We start from the raw sequence: 14,067 nt of genomic DNA on the forward strand, positions 1-14,067 counted from the left end.
GTACATAGCTCCACACAGAGCCCCCCTGTAGAGAGCGCCACACACAGCCCCCTGTAGATAGTGCCAGACACAGCCCCCCCTGTAGATATCTCCACACACAGCCCCCCTGTAGATAGCTCCACACACAGCCCCCCCGGTAGATAGCTACACACACAGCCTCCCCTGTAGATAGCTCCACACACAGCCCCCTCCCCTGTAGATAGCGCCACACATCCCCCATGTACATAGCGCCAGACACAGCCCCCCTGTAGATTGCTCCACACAGCCTCCCTGTACATAGCGCCAGACACCCCCCCCCTGTAGATAGCTCCACACACAGCCCCCCTGTAGATAGCTCCACACACAGCCCCCCTGTACATAGCATCACACACAGCCCCTTGTAGATAGCTCCACACACAGCCCCCCTGTAGATAGCGCCACACACAGCGCTACTAGCACTCTGCCTGGGACACTGCTCTGCTCCTGACAACACCGCCAATATATGGACAGTGATGTCAGGGGCTTCCCTAGAGACGGAGTCCCGGAACAGACCCGCTTGTAGCGCTCTGCCTGTGACTCCTTCTCTCCCTCTGACATCACTGTCCATATACGTGACCCCCAAGGGTAGTGGGCCCCGGCACTTGCCCGGGTTCGCCAGGTGCTAAGGACGGCCCTGTGTGCGGATCTCCTCTCCTATGATCTCAGGGACTGCTCAAAGCTGTTTATCAATCACTGTATATGTTATGGCGGAAAGTTTTTGCATTGTTTATTCTTTTCTTACTATGTAAAAGATACATTTTCTCAAACAACAAATTTTTTAAAAAAAATTTTAAGAAACAAAAACCTACTTTAACTTTACAAAATGCTTTATTATATAAAAAAATATATATAATTGGAACTGCAACAACCCGTACTATAAAAAAAAGAACAATGACAGAATTGTAGGGTTTTGTTTTTTTCATTCCCCTTCTCAAATAAACAATTAAAGGCTCATCAATATGTCCTATGTACTCCAAAATGGTACCATTGAAAACTACAATGTGTCCATGGGCCCTAAAGCAAAATGTTGGACACAAAACATGACATATTTGACATTGTAACTCTTGTTCCTTGGTTTAAAGGGAATAATTATCCAATTCCAACATATTTTTACTTAATATATGTTTTTTACAGTAAGGGTTTGGCTTGTTATAGTTGTCTTTGGCTATAGGAAATTTGCAGTCTTAATATATAATGTAAAGACGTATCATTATCAGGTGACACATAAAAGTGTAGTTCTTGTGATTTGAATGTAAACTACAATAACTCTGCTATATTTGGTTATAAAAATGTCCTTTCTTAAATGCATTTATGGACAGTTTTATTGATTTCATCTAAATAGTATAAGAAGCTAGCTACTTCCTCTCTTGCTAATATCACTGGTATGTAAAATGTCTAGTAATTGTAATAGCTATAAATTATAGTGATGGCTGTGTTCTAGTTGCCACGTCAGATCATGTGTCACACTCACAGCCCAAAAAATTAAGTAAGCATGTTTCTGTGCAATGAGATAGGAGATGAAGGGTCCAGTCACAATTGGCTGCCAGGAAGACCCTCCGGTGGTACACTCCAGGTGACTGGGTGATATTATGGTTGACTGGAGCGAGCATAGCTGATGTTGGTATCTGTCAAATAGCCACTTCATGTCTCGGAAACTGAAGTCTGGAGCACTAACAACTGACCTTACAAGAGACTAAATTGTTCATGATTGGACTAAAATATTAGGAAATTGCATTAAATGCTTTTTTCCCAACTCAGACATTTATGGCATATGCATATGCATACCATAAATGTCTGATCTGGGACCCACACCTATATAAATAGCAAGGGTCATCCAACCCCCGTTTTGCCTGGTGAGGCGGCTGCTGGCTGCCGACTTCAGGCCGGGACTAAGTGGCCGGGAGAAGTGGCTACACATGCATGCGGCTCACTCCATGTGTTCAAAGTTACGGAAACAGCCAAGCAGCATAACTTCCATAGAACATAAATGTCTGAGTTGTGAATAACCCTTTACGTTCAATTGAGTAAATGGAACGGTCTAGGTAATGCTGATATACTGTGTTATTACTAGAGCAGAGCTTGAGGGGGCGACGTATGACACAGGGGTTCTGTCTTTGGTAATCAGTGTCATCCTCTACCCGCTTTTGGCTGAATGCCTTCGTCTGGGTGGACGCCATTTCATGTGTTCCTTAAACATGGGTTAGTAATACAATACTTTGTATTTGCAGCATGCATCATGCTTACCAATATGCGCTTTTGCACTACTGTTCTTTACTCCTCAGATTTTGTAGTAATGTCTTTATTAAGGGGTTCATGTTTAGCTGTGACACATTGATGTAAACATATGTATTTGATTCGTAGACGTCGTCCTTTTTATGCTGTTGAACTCATTTTTATAGTTGTGTTGAATAGTAAACATACCTCCCAACTTTTGAATTCGGAAAAGAGGGACATTTTAAGCCATGCCCCCTAACCACACCCAATATCCGGCATCAACACATCAAATCACGGCCAGATCCTTCTGCAAATAATAAGCACACATTCTCACTGCGGATCTCTAGACTGTCTGGATATCACAGATATTATGGGACTGTATGCATAAAAACCACCTCCAACCCATTAGTCTCCCCCCCATCAAATAATAACAACCAACACTTGATTCCCTTTTAAAGTGGGGTTGACCCGGGGGTCGGCCACAGCTTTATCAATACAATAACATGTAAATAACATATTTAGAAAATATATTCACACTAAATTACCTTAACATAGGTCAACAAACAACCTGTATGCCTGCCTAACCAAGGACATGTAGGTAAATCCCCTTTAACTACGGCCCGCTGTGACATTAAACGCCAAATACCAAACATCCCAGCAAAACACCACTATGCCCATCACATCTTTCCAACCACCACGTGTAAGACCACGTACACCCTTGTTCCATCACCTTTCTCCTTTGTATCCATTTCTCTCTTTTTTTTAATTTTTTTAATTTTTTTTCACGTTTTTCCTTAGATATATTTTTTTTATTTATTTTTTATATACCCTCCACATCACCGCAGAGTGTATTGAGGCCTCTTTCTTGTGTCATTATTATTATTTTTTTTTTTTATAGATTCCAACACCAACCGCCTATTTACATAACACAAATCTAATAAAACATACGCAAGGGAGGGAGGGAAAATCCCGGAAAGAGGCCGCACACCAGGTAAGACTGCCCTTATATTTCCTCCTCTTCCTCTAAGCCCACCCCTTCTCCTCCGCTACATGCCCCCTGCCTAACCTTACTCCCGCCAAATCCCGAGTAGCAGAGGGGAGGGAGCCCATTAACCCCTTGCTTGCCCCTGTGCCGCAACAGTCCCTGGCTCAGCGGCTATTCGCCTGTGAGCCCCCATATCCGGTTATATCGTCTTTGTGTTACTTTTCCGATCTTGGGTATAACATTTGCTCATCACGGCGGCAGCAGCTGCAGGACAAACCAAAAGGCTGAGAACAATGAAAGTCAAGAGGGAGACCCTGTGGTTGATGACTTTTCAATTGACAGGTAGCAGAGTTACATGATGGGGATTTTTTTTTTCCAGTTGTGTAACTCTGCTATGGAAAAATCATCCACCAGAGCCCCCCTGTAGATTGCTCCACACACAACCCCCCTGTTCATAGTGCCAGACACAGCCCCCTGTAGATAGCTCCACAGACAGCCCCCCTGTAGATCGCTCCACACACAGCCCCCCTGTAGATTGCTCCACACACAGCCCCCCTGTATATAGCACCACACACAGCCCCCTGTAGATAGCTCCACACACAGCCCCCCTGTAGATTGCTCAACACACAGCCCCCCTGTAGATAGCGCCACACACAGCCCCCCTGTAGATAGCTCCACACACAGCCCCCATGTAGATAGCGCCAGACACAGCCCCCCTGTAGATAGCTCCACACACAACCCCCTGTACATAGCTCCACACACAGCCCCCCTGTAGAGAGCACCACACACAACCCTCCTGTAGATAGCGCCAGATACAGCCCCCCCTGTAGATAGCTCCACACACAGCCCCCCCTGTAGATAGCTCCACACACAGCCCCCCCTGTAGATAGCTCCACACACAGCCCCCTCCCCTGTAGATAGCGCCACACACAGCCCCCATGTACATAGCGCCAGACACAGCCCCCCTGTAGAATGCTCCACACAGCCTCCCTGTACATAGCGCCAGACACCCCCCCTGTAGATAGCTCGAGATACAGCCCCCCTGTAGATAGCTCCACACATAGCCCCCCTGTAGATAACTCCAGATACAGCCCCCCTGAAGATAGCTCCAGATACAGCCCCCCTGTAGATAGCTCCACACATAGACCCCTGTAGATAGCTCCACACACAGCCCCCCTGCAGATTGCTCCACACAGCCCCCCTGTACATAGCGCCAGACACAGCCCCCCTGTAGATAGCTCCCTGTAGGTAGCGCAACACAACCCACTTATAAGAGGAAGCCGGCCCTACTGCTGCCACTTTCCGCTCTGCTTTCACTCACTGTCAGAAGAGGGCAGGAGTCTTGCGACGGCGTTCTCACTGATGTCGATGCCGGCCCGGGAGTGGACCAGTCCAGTCACCTGACCGGTGAGGTCAGATGACAGGTCAGGTTACTGGACTGGACTGGTCCACTCCCGTGCCGGCATCGATCCCAGTGAGAACACCGCCGCAAGACTCCTGCCTTCTTTTGGTCGCTGCTGCAATCGTCTGGCATGCAGGGCGCCTGTCACCAGCGATCAGCTGTTTTGATACAGCTGCAGAGCCCAGCGGGACATTTTGCAGACCGTCTGGGACGGCGGAACAGTTGTGAGAACTCGGGACTGTCCCGCCGCATCAGGGACGGTTGGGAGGTATGAAGATATACTTTTTATGTATTAAGATATTTTTACTTTTTTTCACTCTTTTTTTCTTCCATTGTTTCACATAAAAGATATGTAACCTACTCCCTACTGAGTTCCTAACTGTAACATATAAATTACATTCATAAAAAGTAGATACGATAGACAGACAGACAGACAGACAGACAGACAGACAGACAGACAGACAGATAGATAGATAGATAGATAGATAGATAGATAGATAGATAGATAGATAGATAGATAGATAGATAGATAGGTAGGTAGATAGATAGATAGATAGATAGATAGATAGATAGATAGATAGATAGATAGATAGATAGATAGATAGATAGATAGATAGATAGATAGATAGATAGATAGATAGATAGATTGATAGATAGATTGATAGATAGATAGATAGATAGATAGGCAGAGGCAGGCAGGCAGGCAGACAGACAGACAGACAGACAGACAGACAGACAGACAGACAGACAGACAGACAGATAGATAGATAGATAGATAGATAGATAGATAGATAGATAGATAGATAGATAGATAGATAGATAGATAGATAGATAGATAGATAGATGTTATAAGATCTCTGTGTAAATTAGGACAATTTTCACTTTAGTGATTTTTTTCACATTCCTTTGCCAGTATACCCACAGAATGTTTGTATTTTTTGTGGGTGTTTCAGCATAGTTTTATCAAGCCCATGATGACAGCTATGACAGATATACTTTCTCCCAAATCATGTAATCCCCTAATACAGCCATTGTCTCCAATAACGCATAGGAAAACAAACATTGTACATATACTTTGTACTCATGAGGTATTGGTTAAATAAACACAGCTATAACTTCGACTCCCAGGTTGAGGATGTCCCTGACAACAACAAAAATTGACATATTTTTTAATTTTGTACATTTTCCTCATTATGGGTTTAGCGGCCCGAGGCAAGGTATTTATGGTGAGATTAAAAGCCCTTGTTTCCTCTAACTGTCAGCATATTTTAACCAGATACTAAAACTCCTACACGACCCAACTCGTCTCAGGACAGGAATTAGGGTATTAAGACATAGGTAAGATTCTCTCATTATGTCTTTTTCCCTATGTCACTAAAGTGTAACAATATTCTGTAGATGGAAGTTGAAGAACTTTTTGATTTACAGTTTTCACTTTTCCATCCATGCAGGAATAGGAATCTTGATCACTGAGTCATTGCTGAAAAATATATAAGCTGGCTACAGGCTTTACAACTGAGAATACACATGCCAGTAGTAACCTCAGGGTAGAACTGTGGGGATCTTTATACTAGTAAGAGCCCCAGGTGCATCGGAAAAATAGATAAATTAAAAACTAATCGCATTTATTTTGTAATTATTTTTTTTAAGTGAATAAAAAAAATATATAAACTATTTTTAACCTATTATAGTTGTTTTCAATTTATGTATAGACACTCACACAACCACACAGAGTAACAATTTTATCTCCTGATACGGATTCATATTGCAAATTAGGTATCACCAGTGGCGGATCCTCATATGGACGGCCCGAACCGCACATAACTTAAAAAAACTATGCAGTGCTGCTGCCAGACGTCGTCTCTTGGTCGTCGGTCCCACCTGTTGTTCACGGTTGCCAACCGTTCGTAAATTTATGAACAGTCTACAAAAATAGGTGTTTTTTTCTGCCGTCCGTAGTGTCCAGCAGAAAAAAGCACCATCCCGGATTTAGTTCAATTCTTCCAGAACATTGCAATGACATGCACAGTGCAAAGGGAAGAGTAGGCAGCCGCATGCATATTTTCAATCTGAAAATATGTAGGCCGTGGCCAAGTGAATACGTTTGAGTGAGGTCGGTGACGGGAGTGGACTACAGTGGTTCATTCCTGGGCCCGCACCGACATCACTCAGACCACCGCTGAGGGGCAGACTCTATGGCACTCTCTACAAGGGGGGGCTGTGTGGCACTATCTACAGGAGGGGCTGTGTGGCACTCTACCAGGGGGGCTTTGTGGTACTCTCTACAATGGGGGCCTATGTGGCACTCCCTACCAGGGGGGTTGTGTGGCACTATTTACAAGGGGGGCTGTGCGGCACTCTCCACCAGGGGGGCTGTGTGGCACTCTCTACAAAGGGGGCTGTGTGGCACTTCCTACAAGGGGCTGTGGGGCACTCTGTACAAGGGGGGCTGTGGAGCAGTCTGTACAAGGGGGGCTGTGGGACATGCTGTACAATGGGGCCTGTGTGGCACTCTGTACAAGGGGGCTATGTGGCACTCTGTACAAGGGGGGGGGGGCTGTGTGGCACTGTACAAGAGGGCCTGTGTGGCACTCTTTACAAGTTGGAGCGCTGTGTGGCACTATCTACAAGAGGGAAAGTGTGGCACTATCTACAGGTTGCTGTGTGTGTTGGGCTATCTACAAGGGGCTGTGTGTGGCACTATCTACATTCGGCTCAACAGGGGCATTATTACTGTGTGGGGGCAAGGTTACTGATGGGGCACTTTTATTGTGTCGAGAACTAAGGGATCATTATTACTATCTGGGGCACTGTGTATAACAAGTTTGTTAAGAGCAGGGGTCTCAAACACGCGGCTCACAGGCCGCATGTGGCCCGTGAGGCTGCCATCTGCGTACCGCGGGGCATCAAAGCTCCCTCGGGAGAGGAAAGAGCAGGCTGAAGCTGCAGTGTGATGGCGCTCCTTCATTGTTATTATAATTATTATAGTATTATTATTATTATTATTATTATAGTAATGTAGTATTGTTATAGTAACGTAGTATTGTTATAGTAATGTAGTATTTTTATAGTCATGTAGTATTGTTATAGTAATGTAGTATTATTATAGTAATGTTGTGTTATAGTAATGTATTATTATAGTAATGTAGTATTGTTATAGTAATTTAGTATTATTATAGTAATGTGGTATTGTTATAGTAATGTAATATTATTATAGTAATGTAGTATTTTATAGTAATGTAGTATTGTTATAGTAATGTAATATTATTATAGTAATGTAGTATTATTATAGTAATGTTGTGTTATAGTAATGTAGTATTGCTATAGTGATGTAGTATTGTTATAGTAATGTAGTATTGTTAAAGTAATGTAGTATTGTTATAGTAATGTAGTATTGTTAAAGTAATGTGGTATTGTTATAGTCATGTAGTATTATTATAGTAATTTAGTATTATTATAGTAATGTTGTGTTATAGTAATGTAGTATTATAGTAATGTAGTATTGCTATAGTGATGTAGTATTGTTATAGTAATGTAGTATTGTTAAAGTAATGTGGTATTGTTATAGTCATGTAGTATTATTATAGTAATTTAGTATTATTATAGTAATGTGGTATTGTTATAGTAATGTAATATTATTATAGTAATGTAGTATTATTTTAATAATGTAATATTGTTATAGTAGTTCAAATAACGAATTAATTAACAATAATATATATATATTGTATAAAATTAGAAAGTAATGTGGCCCGTCAACGCTGGCTTAGAGGATGGGGTATACGTGAGGAGGATGCTGGAAAAGCGAGAAACCAACATGTCTGTGTCACATTCTGCAGAGACTAGCCGTGGCAGGAATAAGTCGTCACAGTGGTCTGGGCCGGATGGAGAAAAAAAGGGAAAATGAACGACTAATCAGAGAAAACATCACCTAAGTTAGCGGGGGGGGGGAAGCTACAAGCGGAGTTGTGGTTTGTGAATCACTCCTAGAACACTGCACAGTGCACAGTTAATGATTTTGTAATTGCTCTGGCAAAGATGGGGCTAGATGTGGCGGGTTGCACCAGACGAGGCGGATGGTATCCGGGATGGCAGATGACACCAGATGTGGTGTATTCCAGCAGACGTGGCAGGTTGGGCCAGACGTGGCAGATAGTATCCGATATGGCAGCTGACACCAGACAGGGTGTATTCCAGCAGATGAGGAAAGACACAGCTCAGATACTAAATAGGCTCGGGAACAAGACACAGCACGGGATACAGGAGATCGGAGGCAGGGCACGTGAACACTGGGAGCAGAAAAACAATAAGGGACCATTTGCAACACAAACATGGGGAAACTACAATGACGCTCAGCCAGGGAGTGGAAGGGCGGAGCCCTTCTTATAGTCCAGGATGAACAGGGGTTAATTAGGGAAATTTAACGTGTGCGCGCGCTGACCCTTTAAGTCCGGGGCCAAGCGAACACGCGCACCTTAACAGACAGAGCAGGGCCGGACTGAGTGCCTGCGTCTCCTAGGAGGGAGACACTGGCGGGATGCCAACGGTCTGTGGTCGGGTCTGTCGCAAGGTATAGAATGGCGACGGTCAGCGCCAACGTCCGTGACACCGAGCAAGCGGTGTACGGGCTCAATAGCCTATTTGTCCGTACACTGCTCCAAGGAAAGACGATCAGAAATTAAGGGGAACAGTACTCTACTGAGCGCTTCTGCCACTTTGTTTTAGAAATCGTTGGGGGGCTCAGTACTCGTTCTCCCACCAATCAAAACTTCTGGCATATCACTATGACACACCAAAAGTTTTTTAAAAGTTTAGTTATCCCTTGGGGACTGAATTTATTGGTCTGAGTTAATGTATGTGCCTGGGGTTTAAATATGCTTAGGGGTTTGGTCTTGGCTATAAAACAATTTAGGGTGTTTAGTGTCTGAATTTTTGTGTTGCTATAGACACTGAAAATGGCTGCAGAATCGAGGGGCAAAGATTTCTCATCAGGAAAGTCTGCAGTCATCAGGAGAAGTCGCCATAACAGCCTTTGTTAGATGAAGAAGAAAAGAAAAGAGAAAGACTCCCATTAGAGAAGACATCACTTGTGAGTCACTGGAATTATAGAGAATCTGTCCCCTCTCCTAAAATGTCTGTTATAGGAGATCCTTGTATACTATAAAAAGCCTTTGTGTATCCAGGACTAATAGACAAATGCGTGTTCCCATTCCCATTGTCAAGAGGATGTGTCCCTATACTGTCAGCGATGGTTGGAGACTATCAGTATGTAGGGACACAGCCCTTTGACAAGGGGAATCGTAACACTCTTTTGTCAATGCTCACACAGAAAGGTGGTGTTTAATATAGACACGGCATGGGCAGGGCGATGGTGGAGAGGCCCAAGCTTGGGGTGCAGCCCAGGGCCTATGGTTTCAAAAATAGGTTGTCTTGACGGGACAACACCTTTAAGGCTTAAAGGTTAAATACATATTTGTAACAATTTTTTTGTTATTACTCCAAATCATCTCAAATTAAATATGTCCTACCATTTTGTGTCTACAGCTCCTATGCACACCCATATCTCCATGGTAACAGACTACAAACACATCCTTTGTAGTCTTATCCTGCAGTCATACTCCCTTCCATCTGTTCCCTACATTTTGCTAACATATATTTGGTAGGTCAAAGGGGGTGATACATTTTACACAGTACGTACATATTAGTATATGTACATAAATTTGATTTCCAGGGCAAACTTGTAGGTCTAGGACTTTTGTGCTTAACATTTTGTCAGAGAATACAAATACGCAAGAACTCTGGTGCCATCTCAAAATATTATAGAATGTTGCATTTTTATCTCAGAATTTGCTGTTTTATTTTTCTAACAGGTGCAAAATTGTCCAGGACAGGTAATCCACACCGTTTTTGTAACCGTGGAGGACCTGTTTTCTCCAATCTGACAAAGAGAATTCCCTTATAGGGTATTGTATATAAAAATAGGTTTCCCTAAATCAGACAGCCCCCTTAAGTAGCAAATGTAGAATATGCCTATCCCAAACTGCCATTTCTTCTAACAACACGGGCATTACTATAAACCTGATATAGAAAAACATCCCTATAATAGAGAAAGACCATAATATATCATGTTACAAGGCTCATAAAAGGGTCAAACATTGTCTTAAAAGGCAGCCATCTATAGGGGGCACTAGAGAGACAGTTTTTTTTCTTTCTGAAGGAGAGATATTTTTGCATAGTTTCCCAGGGATCTCCTATCATTGTCTGCTGCCCTCTTCCCTGAGGTCCGATGTTTAGCATCTTTGCCCATATTGTCCAGTACTTTGTTCCTGGTGTCCACTGGTTTGTTTGCCAAGACCTAATTTCTCAGAGGCCACTCCCTGGTTGCATTTTCTATCTTCTTCCTCTGGTGATAAAAATCTGATCTCTGTATCAGTCTGTGGCAAGGGGAATATAAATAAAGCTGCATGAACCCATCACTTGATGTGACAAGGGTAGCTAGTTAACAGGGCGAAGTGGTGAAATCTGTGGTGTCAGGCTGTTTATGGCCATAGGCTATGCTAATGTGACATAGACTTCCTTAAACAAATACGTTTTCAAAGCACATTTAAAAATTTGGATTGTAAGAAGTAATAAGTGGGCAGTGTCTGGTGTGGTGATTTCCACAGAGTGGGTGCAGCACGAGAGAAGTCCTGCAGATGGGAGGCAGAGGATTTAATATGTGATGATGAGAGTTATAGGTCATTGACTGAGCCAAGAACATAAGTGGGTTGGTAACTGGAGATGAGAGTGGAAATATATGACTGTGCAGCATTGTGAAGAACTTTGTAGGTTCTCTACGGTTAATCGATCATTCCTCACAAACTATGTAGGGCAGGGAGTTTTTCTTTAGTGCCATCCATCTATCCCTCTCTTTTTGATTTCTGCCTCTAAAGTTAATACTTCATGTACTATAAACTGCACATTGTTCAAGAAAGCATTTTCCTAAATTTGTGATAAAAAAAACTCAAATTCTTCATTGAAAGCATTATATATCATTTATCAAGGCTAAAGTATTAAAATGAACTCCGCACCATTACCGTCCAATGCATCAATTGTAGGAAAGAGAACTTTTGATATTATGGTGGGAAATGAGTATTATGCTTTACTGAAAAGTAGAATTATAGAAAAAGCTCTTTGCTACTGATCCATCCGTCCTGATTTCTGCTGCACTCTGTGGGATACATTAGCTTGAAAAGAGGATAATGAAGTACTGAGCATGCCTCATTTCTAATGGATCGCACTTGTACGTTTTTTTGCGGCAAATTGCCTAGAAATTGCTTGATGTATGTCTTCTTAAGATAAAAAAAAGTCAACCAATTTAATGCATATATGATTTCATAGCAGGCTTCTGAGCATATTCTCTTTATAAATGCTGACTGTAAAATAAAATTGAAGAGCAAACTAAATGTAATAATCTTTTCAAGTAGTGTCCTTTTCACTTTATTTATCAAAATGCCAGTTGAATTGGTTTCTAAATTCCACCCTCCAGTTGCTGGTTGTATTTCTTGCCTTGTCAAAGTTTAGTTTAGCTTTAAGCTCAATGCACATGATGGGTATTACTTGCGGTTTTTCCACCCGGATTTGCGTGCGGCAAATCCGCAGCGTAATACAGTACCAGCATAGTTAATGAGATTCCAGGAAATCTCATGTACATGCTGCCGTATTTTTTGGGACGGAAATTGATCTGCGGTGCGTTTTTTAGAATCCAATGCATGTTCATTTATATTGCGTTTCCGCTTGCGAATTGTATCTGCCTAGTGCTGTGGAAAATCGCACCATGAAAAACGCATCAAAAAGTCAAAACCACACCGAAAAATGCATAAAAAAAACCGCACGATTCGGTGTGGTTTTTACCTGTGAATTTCCTGCGTATTGCTGCGGTTTGGTGCGTATTTTCCGCACCAAAATACTCAACGTGGCATGTAGCCTTAAGATCCCAAGTTGGGTTTATGGCTGTTAACCCCTTAAGGAAATGCCCTATTTTGGGTCTTCAAAATTGAATATGTTTTTAGTTTTTAGTTGTATATGTGCTTATTTTTGTGTGTCGGGTATTATTTTTCAATGCCAGCATTTTGGGGTACATATAATTTATTGATTAATTGGAGGAAAAAAATGCAATTCTGTAATTTTACATGCATATGGCGTTATTTAACGGAAAAAAAATCTGATAATCACTGTTTTAACCCCTGCCACTCCCCAGGTGTCCACTCCGCTGGTGTCTATTTACATTGACTGGAGCTGTGACGTTCTGTACTGGCACCAGCCAATAACTGGCTGCAGCAGTCATGTACTGTACTTACTTAGATGCTGGTACAGAACATTACAGCTGCAACCAATGTAAACAGAAACCAGTGCTAGACTGGACCAGCAGTGGAGCATCCAGTTCGTTAGTGCTAGGAGCTAAATGACGCCATTTCCAGGTAACATTTACGTTTTTATAAGCAAGGATAACCCATTTAACCTTTCCCTGCCAAGGACTTATCTCATACGTCTTGGCAGAGAGACACTTCGGCAGCCAAGGATGTACTGGATTCATCCTTGCTACTAAAGGCTCTAGCTCAGGCTAGATCAAACTTGGTAACCTTTGGAATTGCCCTGTGGGGAGATTCCGGTGCTGCAGCGCACACAGAGCATTGAGAATGTTTTCTTACGTAAACCGCACCCTTTTAGCAGGCAATGCCTATTATTACAGACAATGCCCCATTACAAGGCATGCTCTGCTGTGTTTTCAGGCTGGCATATCATGCATAAATGATTCCTGTATTATCTTATTTAATAGATTTAGTGCAGGAAAAAAACCTTAGGCTTGTATCAACCGATCACATCACAGCTATACTTTTACAGGACTGTGATAGGTGATATATAATTATTGCTTAGGACAACTGCAGAACTTTTTCTATTACAGACACCAGACCCCCTTAAAAAATACAGACCCCAGGTCAGATCCCTTAAATGATTAGAGCCACTCCAGAGCCCCTGAACTAATACAGGTTGCAAATCAAACTCCCTCTAAATAAAGATCCCAAACCAGACTCCTCCTAAATAATGACCCAAACCAGACTTTCCCTTTATATAGACCCTAGAGTAGAGTACTATCTTCTTAACACAGACCCCAGACCAGACTGCTAACCTTTAAACACAGACCAGACTAGTCCCTTATACCGACCTCAGACCAGACTATCCCCTATACAGACCTCAGAGCAGACTACCTCCATATACAGACCCCAGAATATAACCTTATTCAGACCCAGACCAGACTATCTCCTATGCAGACTCCAGATCAGATGCTCAACTCTCTTTGTGCCTGAAATCTTCTATCCGGAGTGCTGCCGCAGACAACGTTTTGATGCTTGAACCTAGTGCCAGGACATTATCTTGATGCTGACCCTATCTAGGGTCAGTGTCAGACCAT

The sequence above is a fragment of the Rhinoderma darwinii genome, chromosome 2 (genome assembly GCF_050947455.1).
Source record: "Rhinoderma darwinii isolate aRhiDar2 chromosome 2, aRhiDar2.hap1, whole genome shotgun sequence".
Taxonomy (NCBI): Eukaryota; Metazoa; Chordata; class Amphibia; order Anura; family Rhinodermatidae; genus Rhinoderma; species Rhinoderma darwinii.